The 18065-nt window shown below is 34.5% G+C and overlaps 1 long non-coding RNA gene across 1 annotated transcript; it reads right to left on the bottom strand.

Moving 5' to 3' along the window:
• Positions 1-401: 401 nt before the first annotated feature.
• On the bottom strand, positions 402-2223 carry LOC127073428 (uncharacterized). The gene is made up of 3 exons (XR_007785750.1): positions 1903-2223; positions 1190-1339; positions 402-722 (listed from the first exon to the last, which is right to left on the bottom strand). It is a non-coding gene; the product is annotated as an uncharacterized LOC127073428 (long non-coding RNA).
• Between the last annotated feature and the right edge of the window lie 15842 nt (positions 2224-18065).

Here is an 18065-nt window from a genome sequence, read left to right as displayed (position 1 = left end):
AGCTCATGCTTGTGGAACCTCTTGTTTTTTATTCCATAGCTTTCATGCTCCTATATAGGCATCTTGTGCTTTCACGCTCCTATATAGGCATCTTGTGCTTGTGTGCTTCATTTGTTGTCATGCCTTTATTCATGCTTGTCATTGATCATTTAAGTCACTGCTATGTCATTTAGTGTATGGTTAGTGGTTCATTTATGGATCCTTGCCTTGATTCCATTCCATTACAAGCTTTGGTCCAATTCATTTTTAAGTCATATTCAATTCATGTCAAGTTTGATTCATTTGTAAGTCTTGGTTCAATCCATACTCAAGTCATGTTTAATTTAAGTTACAAATTAATCATGTCCATTTCATGTCATATCCATTTCAAATTCCATACAAGGTTCAAGAATCAAGACCAATTCAAATATCAATCCAATTTTATTCAAATGTAAATTCCATCATTATAATCAATTATAAATTTTCATTACATGAGAAAAATACCAAAAAAATGTGTTGACAAAATGTTGACTTTTGTCAACAGTTGACTTTTTGGTCAAATTTGATCAAAGTCAACCCAATCCCTTTTTCCATCCTAATTCTAATCCAATCTTCAATCCTTGATTCTTGATCTTTGGTTGACCATTTGTAGACGGATACTTCAAATTCTAACTTTGATGCCATGGACTTTTGTCCAACTTCATGGCATACTTGATTAAGGAACATAGACCTAGCAAAACAAGCTAATGAACCAAAGTCAAAGTTTGAAATGAGAATAGAAACTTAGCATTACAAAGTCAGAATGGCACAAGTGAAAACCATGAAGCAACACATGCATGAGATCTCAAGCTGCAAAAACACAAGTCAGAATGAATGCAACCTAGCAAGGCAAGAATGCTATCAGAAATAAACAAAAACCATGGGCCAAGTCATAAGCTTGTTCAAGCATAGGCCATGATACAAACCACGTTAGAATCCATGTCATGATTCATGAATAAAGCCTACAATATATACCTGATGCAGAACCATGATTCCATGCTATAAACCAAGGTTAAACATAGGCCAAGCAATGCACAAAGTTGAAACCATGCTGCAATGCCAATGTTATACCACATGACCTAATACACAACCTAACCCTTCATAAAACTAACTAACAACTAAATTCAACTTGACCAAACCACAAATAATGAAGCAAACCCAACTGTAATACCTCCCCTGCAGTAGACACCAACATTGCACCAGATGCCACATGTCGTAGACATCAACTTGCAACCCGTCCAAGTAAGAAGATATTTATGTTGCAGCCTTGTTATCATCACTTCATAGTGTAATATAATGCATTACTGACCAGTCATTCATTCTGCAAAACAAATGATTAACAACCACAACAAGGGTAAATCGGTCAGGGCGTCAACAAAAGGTTCACAAAATCATTCACTAACTATCATAACATATTTTTCAATAACAGACCTAACTCAAGACAATTAACACTAACATAATTCAATCTCCAGCTCATCTGTTTAATTCAACTCATAACATATTTTTCAGTTTGCATCTAACAAACTTCTCAAATTCATTCCAAAACTACCCTTTCATCACTCTATAAATCAGGCACAACCCTCACAATTTGAGCTCTCTCGATTCCCTTTTTTTTTTCAATCTGCAAATCTCAATTCGTTCATCACACTCTCCAATTCATTCACATAATTCCCTCGATTCCTCAACTCTCAATCTTTCAAATTTTCTCTCTATCCTCTCAGAACTACTCTCACAAAACTCTCTCTCAATCCAATTCCTTCTTAACACCAAGTCTCACGCGCGCACATAAAAAGCAAAAGAAGGTTGAAGAAGAAGTAGAAGAGGCATTTAAGAATAGAAAGAAAGGAATAAGAAAGAGAAATTTGAGGAGAAAGCAATTGATACCTGTTTCGATCCGGTGAGTATTCGTCGTCTTTTTTCTGTTTTCATCTCAAGTTTATGTGCGTTTGAATTGTCATGATTGGAGGATGATTTCACAGTTGAAGGTTGAACTCGCATTTAGGTCTTGAATTTGTTGTGTTCATCCAGCGTTGCTTCGCCGTGAGGTATGTTGAAACGCCTTGATTCCGAACGCGGCACTACGAAGAAGATACAAACGTGAAGCTGGCAGATAAACACGAATCCACAGTGATGATCGGTGATTTCAAAATGCAGAGATATGTTGCTTTGAAGTTGTTGTTGTCCCTTTCGGCTTCAGCTGATTGCATCTCTCTACGTGTTGAGATTCATGGATCTAGTTTTGGGCCTAAGGCCCAAACGGACTGCTTCAACTTTTTTGGGCCTGCACCCCCTCTTCTCTCTTAATCTTATGATTTCATGGTTTTCCTCTTGTTAATTATAATAGAAACTAAGGGTTAATTAGGATGTTAGATTAATTATAATATTAGAATATTAGGTTAATTAGAATATTGAATTTGATTTTCATTTTCTTTTCTTCTTGCAATTTCGATTGATCATTAACTTTAACTACTAATCTCTAACATCTAACCAATAACTTGTATTTCTTTTTATTTTAACTTTTATTCATTTTTTTGATTGTTTGATTGATTAATCTTCCACACTTCAAATCAATGATAGGTGGACGTTTCGGTTGATTCAATCTTCTTTGATTCAAACATGTCAATAAATGATCATTGGATCATTTTTGACACTTTGAATCATTGATAGGTCATTCATTAATGCACCATATTTTGAGTCCTTTGATTTGTGGATAGATAATCTCAAGTAATCATTCTTTTTTTTTTACAAATTGACTTCTAACATCTAACTTCTAACCTTTACATTATGCAATGCTAACTTCTAACTCTTAACATTGCACAATTTAAATTCTTGTCATTTAAAGTTCTTGTAATTTAATTCTTATTTATTAGCATTTATGCAATTTATTTTCGTATCATTTTATTAATCTTTAATTCCTTTATCTTTGTCATCTAATCTAAAACAAACAAAAACATGATGAAATGGAAAATACTAAAAAAAATCTAATTTGAGGACTATTGGACTATGGAGTATTATGGACCTTGTGTATGACCTAAGCTTGGAGACTTAGAGGACTTATTTGTACTCTTGCATCTGGACTTGGACTTTTGTGATTGACCTATGCAACTTGGAGTTTTTTAGGTCTTATAATCTTTTATTGCAAGAATGGATTTCACTCATGGTACTACCTTAGGGAAACATGTTGATTACATTATCCACTTGTTAGCCCAGGACACAATGCACACACAAGGCTTTCTCTTGGGGTACCTTACAACGAGACCCTTTATTTTCCGCATCAATCCCTTGTATTTTTCATGTATACCTCTCCCCACTTTGGTGTACTTTTTACTCGCTTTCTTTTGTCTTGTTGTTGCTTGTTTGCCAACCTTATGAGTTAGGATTGTCACCATTTCTTAATAAGCAAATAAACCCTTGATCCAACGTCAAACGACATTTTCTCAAATCAAATTCTAAACACCATAAAATATGATTCAAATTGTATGCCACGAGCCTTAAGTGGTGGAGAAGGAATGAGAACAAAGCTTTTCTACCCTCGTTCTGAGTATTTTGGACACAAGACGATTGGCTTGGTAGTTCTAAATATTCACCTTTACCCATAGTCTTTAGTACAATCCGAAGTTAAGAGCAATCTCTTGTTAAAGCCTAAAAACAACATCAACTCATCAAACCTTTTGTTTGAGCCTTAGGGCATCACTCAGAAAATCTTTTTTTCAAGGTATAAAATCAACCAAACAAACAAATATTTTTACCACGAACTACGAGGCTCTGATTTCTCACTTCAACAAGTGAGCATATGTAGGCACGAGAACCCAAATCCTTGGCGAGCACACTAATAAAAAATCCATTTCCACTTTGTAAAACCTTTAGCAAGTAAGCATTAAGATAACGACACCTTTTAAAGCGAGAGACATCCTAGATGGTTCCCATCGAGTACGATGGATGTGAGGGGTGTTAATACCTTCCTATTGCATAATCGGTTTCCAAACCTGTTCATGATTGCGATGACCATTCTTTCGGGGTTTTCTCGAATTTTCCCTTTCCTATGGAATAAATAAAATTTGATGGTGACTTTGTATTTTTCGCGTAACGACAAGCGGGGACTAAGAAAAGAGACTAAATTAATTGAAAATCAATTTGGTTTTATGCTTGGGAGGTCAACCATGAAAGTAATCCATCAACTACGACATTTGTTGGAGAAATATCGTATGGACAAACAACACTTGCACACAATTTTTATTGAGTTAGAGAAGGTATATGATAGAGTTCCTATAGATATTTTGTATAAAGTGTAATACCCTATTTCCCAACTCGACAATTGAGTAATAAAACATAGATATTCACCAATGCAGGATATTACTCGCACAACCCAAAACCATTTCAAACCACATAAGTTAAAAGAAAGTTCAGTCATTTGAAAAGTAGTAGAACTACAAAAACACCTAGCATAAAGGCCTCAAAAGCATTATTAGTTTGAAATATGATTCGTCGCAAAATAAAACCAAACATAAAGATACGCAACAAAAACAAATATAGGACAACCTGATCCCCTCGTGTTACGTATCATAGTGACTCCAATTATAGACCCGAACGACAAGAAACTAAAGAGGCACAACATCGTCCTCAACCTTAAGCTTCTACTCAAGTACTTGATTATCTGTACTACAAAGGAGCACATACGCAACAATATAAAAGGGGCTGAAAATACATTCAAATAATAAGCGATGCATAAACATTCAATATAGATTCACATATCTACAAAATCATCCACATAACAGAAAACACACTAACATCATGTATTCACATCTCACCCATATCACAATTATGCAATATAATGCAACAAGTACTCGACTCATGCTCGTCACGGTACCCACTCTAAACTGAACTCACAACTCAACTCAATATGCATGCGGTACCGACTCAATGTTTAGTTCTTCATACGAACCAGGTCCCAATTTGTGTGAACCCCGAGCCTCTGCTCAAGGCTTGGGACAAGTCACTATTTCTCACTCTAAACTAGTAAGCATGCCTCTTTCACAACAACAACATATATGATGTATGACATACAAAAATGCAATACAACTCCACTCTGACTATACATAATCACGCAATCAACAAAAGACGCAAATACAACCCCACTCCGACTGTAACCAAAATAAATTCACTACATAAATAGTAATTCACATCTCAAATCACACGTCTCATCAACTCATCAAAAAGTATGCATAAAACTCTACATTGCATCATACTTGCACTCTTATCACTCATTTGCACAATTACACATAACTCATATTCATGCATAATATATGTTACTTAAATATATAATTTAATCAATCAATTTATATTCATCAAAATACACCAAACAACAACCAATCATCAATCGTCTGATAAAACCATCCCCAAAAACCAACTCAGCAGGTCATAACATGTCTTCTGAAACAATGACGGATGGTCCGTCACCAGGATGACGCTCGTCATCCTTCCTATCCCTCAACATGTTACACATGTGACAACCTAGAAAGATCACGCTAGTTTGGAGGGCATGACGATCTCCCAGTCATATGCTTGATGCCCGTCAGTGCTTCACAGTGCATGACACCTAGAGCGTCATCCGGGTGACGCTCGTCACCCTGCTAACAGGGGCAGAATTCACGTCCTGCAATTGCAAAACCTAAAAAATCTTCTCAAAACAACTCCAAACACTTCCAAACAGTCCTGAATTATTGTCCACACGATTACCACACAATATAATGTTAATTACTATTAATCTAACATGTTATTCCATTGATTTAATCATAAAAACCAGAATTAATTCATGCTATGAAAATCCCAATTTTATGTCAAAACTCATGTTTATGAACATATATCATATGAAACAAACACCGCAAATGTAATACATGAATTTGCAAACCATGGTATAAAACAAAATTGAATCATGTTATTCATCACACAACACAATCAACAACAAGAGAGAAATTCTTATTGGAGATTAAGGGAAACTTCTCTATCCTTTCATGAATTAAGCACCCATAGATGAAGAATTCCCCTGCCTTGTAATTCCAGCAAAGTTCAGTAAGGTAAGCTTCAAATGATCTCTTCTCTCAAACCCTAACACTCATTTCCCAAGTTATTTTCTCCAATTCGCTTGCTTTTCACGTACTGATAAAATAGCCTCTAAAAAACCTAAATTTTGTCTAGCTTTAGAATATATACTATTTTATTTAATTCCTCTAACTTAAACTTTTTACTCAACTAAAATTCAGTTTTCCTCCACACACCACTAAACTCTCTCAATTTCCAAAATTGGCCCAATTCTACATATTTTCTCCAATTTCTAATTAATTAATTAATTAATTCTCACTAACCCAATTAATTACCACAAAATACCGTCACTTGTCAAACATGTCATATATTCACAAAGATAAATATTTAAATAACTTACGCAATTAAATTTAATAAGTAATTAAATAAGTGAATATCTAAATCGGGGTGTTACAACTATCCCCCACTTAAAATAATTTTCACCCACGAAAATTATCTGACGGGAAAAGCTCTGGATAAGAGTATATCATCCTACCCTCGAGCTCTTACGTCACACTGCCACCAGCAGGACCTCATCAAACAACTTTCACTAAAGCGATATCCTTGCCTCGCAAGATCTTCACTTTGCGATCCTTGATTCTTAACGACAAAGTCTCCATTGTCAAGTTCTCTCTAACTTGAACATCATCCAACTGGATTACATGAGATGGATCGGGAACTCACTTCCTCGGCTGAGACACATGGAACACATCATGAAGATTCGAAAGATATGGCGGCAATGCCACTCGGTAGGCCATCTCTCCTACTCTCTAAAGAATCTGAAATGGGCCAATGAAACGCATCGTAAGTTTCTTATACTTTAACGCACAAGCAACACTAGTTACCAGATTAACCCTCAAGAACATGTGATCTCCCTCTTGGAACTCAAATGTTTTCCTCCTCATATAATGATAGCTTTTCTGACGACTTTGTGAAGCTTTCATCTTCTCTTGGATCATCTTGATTTTCTTAGTATTTTGCTGGACTATCTCAGGTCCAAGCACCATGCTCTCACCAAAATCATACCAACACAAAGGTATCCTATACAATGCCTCGAACGATGTCATTCCAATGCTAGAATTAAATTTTTGTTGTAGGTGAACTCAACCAACGGTAAGTAACTATCCTAGTTACCTCTATGCTCCAAAACACAGACCCTCAATAAGTCCTCTAAAGACTTAATAGTCCTTTATGTCTGACCATTTTTCTGTGGATGATAAGTAGAACTAAACTTCAACTCAGTACCCATCGCTTCTTGCAAACTCTACCAAAACCTTGAAGTAAACCTCGAATCTCTATCCAACATAATGCTTGTCGGAATACCATGCAAGCTAACAACCTTCCTAATATATAACTTTGCCAACTTTTGCAAAGGATGATTGATATTAATCGGTATGAAATGAGCCAATTTAGTTAGTTTGTTAACAATAACCCAAATGAAATCACATCCCTTCGTCGTCTTCGGCGAACTTGTCATAAAATCCATGGAAATGATGTCTCATTTCCATTCAAAAATACTCAATGGTTACATCATACCTGACGACTTCTAACGTCCAATCTTTGACATTTGACAAGTCAAACAAGCATAAATGAAATCAATTATTTCCCTCTTCATTCTTGTCCACCAAAACAATTTCTTCAAGTCTTTATACATATCAGTAGCACCTAGATGAATATTCAGACCACTTCTATGATCTTCCTCAAGAATTCTCTTTTTAAGTTCTGGTACATCAGGTACACAAACCCTGTCTCTAGACCTCATCACACCATTCTCGTTAATCCTGAAATCACCTTTTTTTTCCTTGATTGATTAACACCTGGCAGTCAACCAATCCTAAATCAATTTTCTGACCTTCTCTGATCTCTCCCATGATACCTCTACTCAACTTCAACATTCCCAACTTCACAATATTAGAAGTTTCTTGACATACTAAACTCATGTCTCTGAATTGTTCGAGCAACTCTAACTCTCGAACCATAAGCATCAACATATGTAATGACTTCCTACTCAGCTACAACATTGGCTTCACCAGGATGGTAACTCAAACCAAAACCATTGTCTTTCAGGAATTCTAGCTATCTCATATGTCTCGTATTCAACTCATTTTGGTCGAAGAGATACTTCAAACTCTTGTGATCACTGAACACCTCATATCTGGAACCAAATAGATAATGCCTCTCATGAACTTTCAATTTTCTATAGGCATAAGCCAGAACCTGACTAGTATGCATCAACGCACCACCCAGACTCATCTTCAAAGCATCACAATACACCACAAAGGACTCACCCGGATTCGACAAAATCAAAACTGGAACTGATGTCAATTTCTTCTTGAGTTCTTGGAAACTCTCTTAACACTGAACACTCCACACATAGGCTTGACTTTTTTGAGTCAATTTAGTCAAAGGCGATGCCAACTTTTAAAACCTTCGATGAACCTTCTGAAGTAACCAGCCAAACCAAGAAAACTTCTTATCTTAGTAACAAATCTCTGAGCCTCCTATTGCAACACAACATCGATGATAAATCCACAACAATACCACCACTAGAAATCATGTGACCAAGGAAACTCACTTCTCTCAGTCATAACTCACACTTAGACAACTTTACATATAGCTTCTTATCCTTCAAGGTATGCAACCCAACTCTTAGATGCTCCACATGTTCTTCATCGAACTTCAAATATATCAGAATATCATCGATGAACGCAACTACAAGTTGGTCTAAGTACGAATGAAATATTTTATTCACGTACTCCATGAACACTCTAAACGTATTAAACACACCAAACAACATCATTGAATACTCATGGTGACCATACATCGTCCTAAATGCAATCTTCGGAATATCGTCTAACTTCACATGAATTTCATGATAACCGAAATGCAAATTAATTTTGATGAACATATAAGCACCTACCAACTGATCCATTAAATCATCAATCCTTAGAAGTGGATACTTGTTCTTGATTGTGACTTTCTTCAGTTCTCGACAATCAACATACAACCTCATGCTATCATCTTTCTTCTTGACTAACAACATCGGTGCTCCCCACAACGAAACACTTGGTCAAACGAACTTCTTCTCAAGTAGATCCTCTAAGTGCTTCTTCAACTTGCTTAACTCGGGAGCATACATCCTATAAGGAGTCATCGAGACATGACAAGTATCAGGTACTAAGTCTATAGCAAACTCCACCTAACGCTCTAGCGGTAAATCACTGATGTCATCTGGGAATACCTCAGGAAAATCACACACCATACGTAGATTTGTAATCATCTTCTCGCTTCCCTCACTCAATGATGCGAGCACCATGAACAATTGAGCACTCTCACTTAAGGACATCTCTACCTTCCTCTTGGTCATGAAACTCGACTCTGCATTCTCTTCGAAATCTAGAAACTGCACCGACTTATCAAAACAATTGATAAACATATGGTTGAACTCCAACCAATTCATTCCCATAACAACGTCAAGCAGACTTAGAGGCAAACACACTAATTTCATCCCAAACTCTCTCCCAAAAATTGTCAAGGGACAATTCAAACACACCAAGAAAGTAGTCATTAAACCATTAGCTAGGGTATCAATAACCATGTTACCATTCATAACAAACACTTCTAACTTCAACCTCGACACACACTCAACATATATGAACGAATGCATCACATATGTATCAATAATATTAATTAAAAGAGTATTATTGATAAAGCGTGTACCTCAAATCATATTATTACTCCTATATTTAGCAACGTAGTGACCTGGTTTCCTGCACTTTAAAGAATTCACTGTTATGCTCTTGCACTCAAAACTAAGATGTAGAAACTCACCATGTTTGAAACATCTCACAGAAGTATGAGTCTCTCCCCTACTTCAATTCTTCTCATATGGAACCATTTGTTTCCCTTTATAAGCTGGAGCACTATACAACTTTTCATGAATTTGGCTATTCCCTTTCCGTTCACTAATACTCTTATATTGAGAAGATCAAACGTTGTTATCCTCATCATAAATTATGCACTTGTTCACTAGTACAGAGAAAGGGTGAATCTCCTGGTAACCAATATTGTCCACCCTGAATCACTGATTCAATACATTCATCATAGTTGTTGCATATCTACATAGCATAACATGCATTCCGTACGCTAATGCCTAGAATATCAGTCAAAGTAAATTTTCTGATTTACAGGCAAACTGGTTGAATCAATTTTCAAATGTGCGTCAAATCACCGGGCAAAAAATTTCAAAATCAAACTTGCAGACATCAGTTTTATTAACCTACGTTTCGCGTACTTTAACCTGGTGTGCTCGATTTATTTTTCGGCTAATTTTTCTGTCACATTTTGACCCATTTGAGCATTTTAACCGGATATTTTTTATTTCAAAATTTGACAAAAACTTATATGTTTTCAAGAAGTTTATTTCGCGTTAATCATCTTGGTGCATTCATTTTAATTTTTTGAGTATTTTTGCATCCAATTTTTATTTATTTTGAGTCTTTTATTTTTATTTTTTTTGCCAAAGTATTCAAAATGATTAAATAGGATTTTCTATATTTTTTATTTCAATTTCATTATGACTATTTAAGTTATTAGAATTTTGTTTGTTTTAATTATAGTTTATTCATTTTAAACTCTAAAATCTTGGAAAAGAGCATTTTGGACTTTTGTATTCAAACTTTAAAAAAAACTAGTAGCAACGTGTATATATAGTTGCTAGTGTTGGGCTGAAAAGAAGAGGCCTATACCAATAGAGAGCAAAAACGGCGTCTCTTTTTCATTACATCTCTCTCATTATTTTCTTTAAAAAAAGGTTGAAAAATGTAAAAGAAAATTGGAGAGGAGGAAGCAATGTTTTTTCTTTTCCATCAACTCACCTTCATTTTTCCTGCTTCACCTAAACCTTCACATAACCAACCATACAAACCTCAATTCATCATATTTTTTCCAACACTCAACTTTCTTCTCCTCATAAAACCTCTCACTTTCTATTTATTACATACAATAACCTCACTACCACTACTCCATTTCTTTTTCACTATTCACCAACATAAACCACTTAACTTACATCTTCGTTCTACACAACTTTAACTCACCATGTTTCCATTTTTCTCTTCTTCACTACAACTTCATATCATAATAAAACCTCATTAAACCATTACTCTAAATCACTTATCTCTCTCACATTTTTTCAATTTCAAAGAAGAAACAAAAAGTTGCCATGTGTTGCATTCCTATTGACTTCTTTAGTTGGAATGAGCTAAATATGATTTTAGTTTTTTTTTTTATTTAATAAAAAAAGGAAAAATAAGAGATTAAACGGGGAGGACGTTGCTCCATCTGAGTTTAGTTTTGTTTCTATCTTTATTTATTTATTTATTATTTAATTGTTAATTAATGAGACTCAAGCCCATCAATTTAATTCTTACTAACATCCATATTGCATGATTTGCACTCCTTATTTTTTTTATTGGTTAACTTAGTCTTGTTAATTTAGATTTTTTTTAAATATTTATTTGACAATTTAATTATTAATTAATCTTTTCTTTTATTTTTACTAATCATGTTTTAATTAAAATTAAAAAATAAATCATCATTTTTTTTCTCCTTTTGCCTTTATTTTATTTTATTGAATTTTGATTTATTAAGTTGTAAATTATTATATTTTGTTTGCTTTATCTATATTTTATCCCCAAAATAAAATGTACCCCTCACTCCTTGTTTATAGTTTGTATCTTATTTTCTTAATTTTTATTTCATCTTAGATGGTATGTTAATCAAACTAATTAAATAATAGATAAAAATGTACCCCTCACTCCTTGTTTATACTCCTTGTTTATAGTTTGTATCTTATTTTCTTAATTTTTATGTCACCTTAGATGGTATGTTAATCAAACAGATAAAAATAGAATCAATACTTTTATTAAAAATATAATTTTGAGTTTCTTTTATAAAAGAGATGAATATTAGTAGAAACTTAGACTTTTTTCTTTATATCAATTTTAATTTTATTTAGTTTTTTTTAGTGGATGTTTATAAGTTTTCTTTTATTCTTTCTTTTAATATATATATATATATATATATATATATATATATATATATATATATATATATATATATATATATATATATATATATATATATATATATATATATATATAAGTCATAATAATAAAATCATAATAAAAAAACTTCATTTTATTTTTTGTACCTTTTGTTTAGTATTAATATTTAATTTTATTTAATTTTTTTTAAAATTATTTATTTATTTGGTCATTATTAATTAATTATTTGTTGCTAGTATTAAATTGGATAATATACTTAGTTAATTTCTAAATAGTTGTTATCATTCATTTTAGTATTAAATTAAATTGTCTGTTTATTTGTTACAAATTAAATAAATAACTATATGATAATATTGATCTATTAAATAGAAAAAGAAATCTTGGTCTAATACCAAGTATTTTCTAAATCTGATTAAATTATTTCTTATCCCGATTCAAACGTCTTATCATTTAATTTAAAATATAAAAAAAAAATCAAAAAAACACGAAAGAAGAGGACCGTTGGAATCTAGCATTCTGGTGGGAACCCTTGAATGATTGGTCCCGAGTCACGTGTTTTGGGTTAACCCAATCTTTCTTTTCTTTCGGTATTAAAACACTTTAATTAACTTGGATAAATAAGGGCGGTTGGGATCAAGCATTCTGGCGTAACTCTTTGAACAATTGATTTTTATCAAGTGTTCGTTGTCCATAAACAATTTTCTTAATAACCTTGAATAAAAAAGGACAATTAGAATCTAGCATTCCGGTGGAACCCCAAATGATTGATCCCGAGACTTAGGTCTCGTCCTTATCGAGCATTCGTCATCCATTTAAAATACATCCAACAAATCAAAATCTTTTTGTCACCGTCGTGCGATGATCGTTCAAAACCTTTTAACAAACAAAAGGTATTTTGTCTCGAGACGATGCTAGACAATGCTTCGTCCATAATCGTGTGAGTTGAGATAAATGATATTTTCCCATGAATATTGATTTGTAAATTCATTCAATATGATACAAACGTCAGTTTTTCACCTGTTTTGGGTAAGTAATGTTTTCTGTCGATTGAGACAAAATAGTTATCGCTAAAATCGACCAACAAACAAACATTTTCTACCCATAACTATGTAAGCCTTGAATTCTCTATTGCACCCGGAGATAAATAGGAGCAGGATTGTGAAATCTTGTCATGCCCATTAATAAAAAAAATTAGTTTTAGTTCCTTCTTGCCCCCTAATAATAAAAACCTTTTTAGGTCCTTTCTCATTAATAAAAATTCAAAAACATATATCTTCTCTCTTTTTCTTTCAATAAGTAGAAGATTATAAACTAACATAAGCTAACATTCAATTCAATACTAACTAAATGGTTCTCGTTGAGTACAACAGACGTTGTTGGTGTAAGCCCTAGAGGCCAATACTTTTGGTACTTGTATCGAATTATTTATTAATAATAAAAGATATTTTTCTTTATTATGTTTGTTTAATAAAGTCTCTGGAATAGATAGTCCGTTTAATGTATCAAGTATGACTTAATCATGAGATCACATTAAACATAAGGACACTATTCTTAAAGTATCCGTAGTCAAGCTTTGAAGTGGGATAACATTAAAGCATGAAGACTATTATGTTTGTAGACTGATGATCACGTCTCATGGATCATGGATAAAGAGTTATCAAGTCTTAAACATAGGTATGAATATTAAGAGTAATATTCATACTGGATTGACCCGCTATGAGAATACTATATAGAATGTTATGCAAAGTGTCATAAGTTTTTCTCATGGTGATAATGGTGTATACCACTCTTCGACCTGAAACCACTATGGACCCTAGATGTAGAGTCGAGTACTTTATTGCTGATCCAACGTTGTCCGTAACTAGATAACCATAAAGACAGTTGATGGGTACTCCACGAAGCATGCTAAGGGACATGAGTGACCTAGATGGAATTTGCCCATCCTGCGTAACAGGATAAATGTCTATGGGCCCAATATTGAATTGGACAAGGATGATGCGGTCTATGTCTTGTGTTCAATACAGACATAAGGGCAAAAGGGTAATTATACACATAATTATTATCACAGAAGGATTTGTCAAATCACATGACATTTTCGTGTCTTGGGTAGCAGTGATGTGTTGCTAGATACCGCTCACTGTTTATTATGTTAAATGCGTGATTTAATATAATTGCAACGTCGCGAAAACCTACAGGGTCACACACAAAGGACGAATTGATGAGAAATAGAGTAACTAAGGAACACCGTAAGGTACGGTGCACTTAAGTGGAATACAAAATATGGTAAGGTACCATACGCTTAAGTGATTTTGGGCATATTATAAGATATGGGCCAAAATACACTTAAGTGGGCTTTTTAGCTTGAAGCCCACACAAGTGGTTCTATAAATAGAACCCTCGGGTAGAAGCATTGTCACTCTTGCATTCCGTTTCTCTCTCTCTCAATCAAAGCCTTCATTCGTAGCAGCTAACACTGAGATTGAAGGAATCCGTTCGTGTGGACTGAGTAGAGACGTTGTCATCGTTCAACGTTCGTGATCGCCACAAGAGGTAACGATTCTATCACTGATCATGCCCATTCGTAAGGATCACTAAATGGAGAAATTTTTAAATTCCGCTGCGCCTTGGATGGCAATTCTCCTTCAGTGGTATCAGAGCCACTTACGAAACCATGAATCTGATAACTGTTTATTTTTCTGTATTAATACGATTAAAACAGAATGAATCAAAGATTAAATTGAGATCGATCAAATTATATATATGATATAAGTAATCCTGATGCAAAATACATTATATATGATATAGTGTTCTTGTTTCGTTCATTCAAACACTCAATGGTTATTTTCCTTTGAGCGATCAATGGTCGTTTGCTTCTTGATCTGACATTAGTATGGTGAAGCAATGACGTGTTGATCAATCATACTGAATCAACAATCGAGATGTGTTTGACGGTCTGAAATTGGTGCATCAGGGTTAGTGACGGCACAATGGTTGTGTTGTCAGAGAGTTATGCGATTGGGGTTGTGATTGCACAAGAGTTGTGCTTTCTAACAAATTTTCGTACAGTGTTAACCGGTTAACGCATATGGTTAACCGGTTAACGCAAGACGGAATATTGTTTTCTAAAAGATTTTCAAACAGTGTTAACTGGTTAACGTATATGGTTAACCGGTTAACGCGAAACGGAATACAACTTTCTAACAGTTTTTCAACAGTGTTAACCGGTTAACGTATTTGGTTAACCGGTTAACGCAAAACAGAATACAAATTATGAACAGATTTTCAAACAGTGTTAACCGGTTAACGCATATGGTTAACCGGTTAACGCAAGGCAAAATTCACCCGTTCGGCTAACTCTGCGTAATGTGATCGGTCGTCGAGATTTAATTTGGTTTTAATTAATTAAAAGAATTAATAATGATAATAATGTGTTTATTATTGTCTTGTGGTGATCAATTATGGCCTTAGTTTTCCTTTATTTTGTTTTGGGTTTTAAAATACGACCTGCGTGTCGTGCCTCTCTTTTAATCTCTCAATGTAACTTCTTTTCTCATCTCACTCCCTCGTATGTAAAACGAGTTTCTTTATGTAATGTAATGTTATGAAGAAAGCAAAGAAGTCAGTGCCAAAGGAGGACAACCTTGAAGATCTTGCTTGGAGAAGCTTAGATCGTTATTAGGTTAGCTTAGGTTCTCTCATTGGCTTGAGAGAACAATTGCGCTAGGGGCCATAACTGTTTCATTATATATGTATGTTGATGCATGTGTATGTATGTTGATGCATGTGAGAGACGATTTATATGATAAATAAGCCGGTGAGATCAGAATAATTGCAAATTCCCTCAAATTAAATATTAAGTTTATGCTTTCCAAGTTTTAACACTCATCAAGACTAGTATCGGATAATGTAGGTTTCGCCTACACGAGGTGCATGTTCTATATTAGTAAGGTGCGATGGGATAATTGTAATATCCAATTGTTAAAACAATGGGTCAAACTTGACTAAACAAATTATTATAAGATTATATATGTTTAGAAGCAAGAGTTGGGAATTATCCATGTGATGGATTAGAATAAGGAGTTATTCATCCAACTAAAATATTCGAGAGTTGTATTAGATACAATTGGAAGGAGTTCCTACCTAAATAACCTAGTTTTGTGTAATCCGCCTACGCGGACTTAGAACGAAGTGAAATATGGATCTCAACCCACTAGAAAATCTTCCAACGGGATTTTCCGAATCAAATGATGAGGGTCATTTGTTTTGAGTAAAATAGTGGGAGCATATTTAATTAAAGGCCTAATTAAATATGTCAATGACACTTATATTTTCATTAATTCTTATGTAGATTACCATGACAGCAAACACCTCTAACAACATCTTGCGATCAATCCTTGACAAAGAAAAATTGTCTGGGACAAATTTTCTGGATTGGCACCGAAACCTGAGGATTGTCCTCAAACATGATAAAAAGTTGTATGTCTTGGAGAAACCTGTTCCTGAAGAGGAACCTCCTAGTTTTGCACCTAAGGCAGAAAGAGATGCTTATAAGAAGCATGTCGATGATGCCAATGAAACTGCTTGTCTCATGCTAGCTACCATGAACTCAGAATTGCAAAAGCAACATAAGAACATGGCAGCGTTCGATATGATCGAACACCTGAAAATGCTCTATCAAGAGCAAGTGAGGCATGAGAGGTTTGAAGTTTCAAAAGCCCTTTTCAAGGCAAGTTAGCTGAGGGAGCCCCTGTAGGTCCCCATGTGCTCAAGATGATTGGGTATGTGGAAAACCTTGAGAGATTGGGTTTTCCCCTCGGAAAGGAACTTGCGACTGATTTGATCTTGCAATCGTTGCCAGATAGATTCAGTCAATTTGTCCTAAATTTCAATATGAATGATATGGACAAATCTCTTCCTGAACTGCTCGCCATGTTAAGAACTGCTGAGCAGAATCTGAAGTCAAAAGGGAAGTCCATTCTGATGATCGGAAATGGAAAGAGACAGAACAAAATGCCCACTAAGCAGGGTGATAAAGGGAAAAGCAAGGAAGTTGCCAAACCCAAACCCACCGTTGCTACTTTAAAGCCTAGTGGAGGCATAGCAAAAGAAGGCACCTGCTTCCATTGCGGTAAGACCGGACACTGGAAGAGAAACTGCCCAAAGTAGCTGGAAGATAAGAAGAATGGAGTAGAGACTTCAACTTCAGGTATTTTTGTTATTGAAATTAATTTATCTACTTCAGCATCATGGGTATTAGATACTGGATGCGGTTCTCACATTTGTACAAATGTGCAGGGACTAAAAAGGAGTAGAGATTTGGCAAAAGGTGAAGTCGACCTACGAGTTGGCAATGGAGCAAAGGTTGCTGCTTTAGCCGTAGGAACTTATGTATTGACTTTACCTAGTGGTTTAATAATTCAGTTAGAGAATTGTTATTATGTACCTGCAATTAGCAGGAATATTATTTCCGTTTCTTGTTTGGACAAGTTTGGTTTTTCATTTATAATAAAGAACAATTGTTGCTCAATTTATTTGAATGATATATTCTATGCTTCTGCACAAATGAACAATGGACTATATGTCCTTGATCTTGAAATGCCTATTTATAACATTAATACTAAAAGGATGAAACCTAATGAGTTAAATCCAACTTACCTTTGGCGTTGTCGATTAGGCCACATAAATGAGAAACACATTTCCAAACTCCATAAAGATGGACTGTTGGACTCTTTTGATTATGAATCATATGAGACATGCAGATCTTGTTTAATTGGAAAGATGACAAAGTCTTCATTCACAGGAAAAGGTGAAAGAGCTAATGATCTTTTGGCCCTCATACATACTGATGTATGTGGACCACTGAACATACTAGCCAGAGGAGGTTTTCAGTACTTCATCACATTT

The sequence above is a fragment of the Lathyrus oleraceus genome, chromosome 4 (assembly GCF_024323335.1).
Source record: "Lathyrus oleraceus cultivar Zhongwan6 chromosome 4, CAAS_Psat_ZW6_1.0, whole genome shotgun sequence".
Taxonomy (NCBI): Eukaryota; Viridiplantae; Streptophyta; class Magnoliopsida; order Fabales; family Fabaceae; genus Lathyrus; species Lathyrus oleraceus.
Note: the sequence above shows the minus strand (reverse complement) of the source record. Positions and strands in the feature narration are given on the sequence as shown.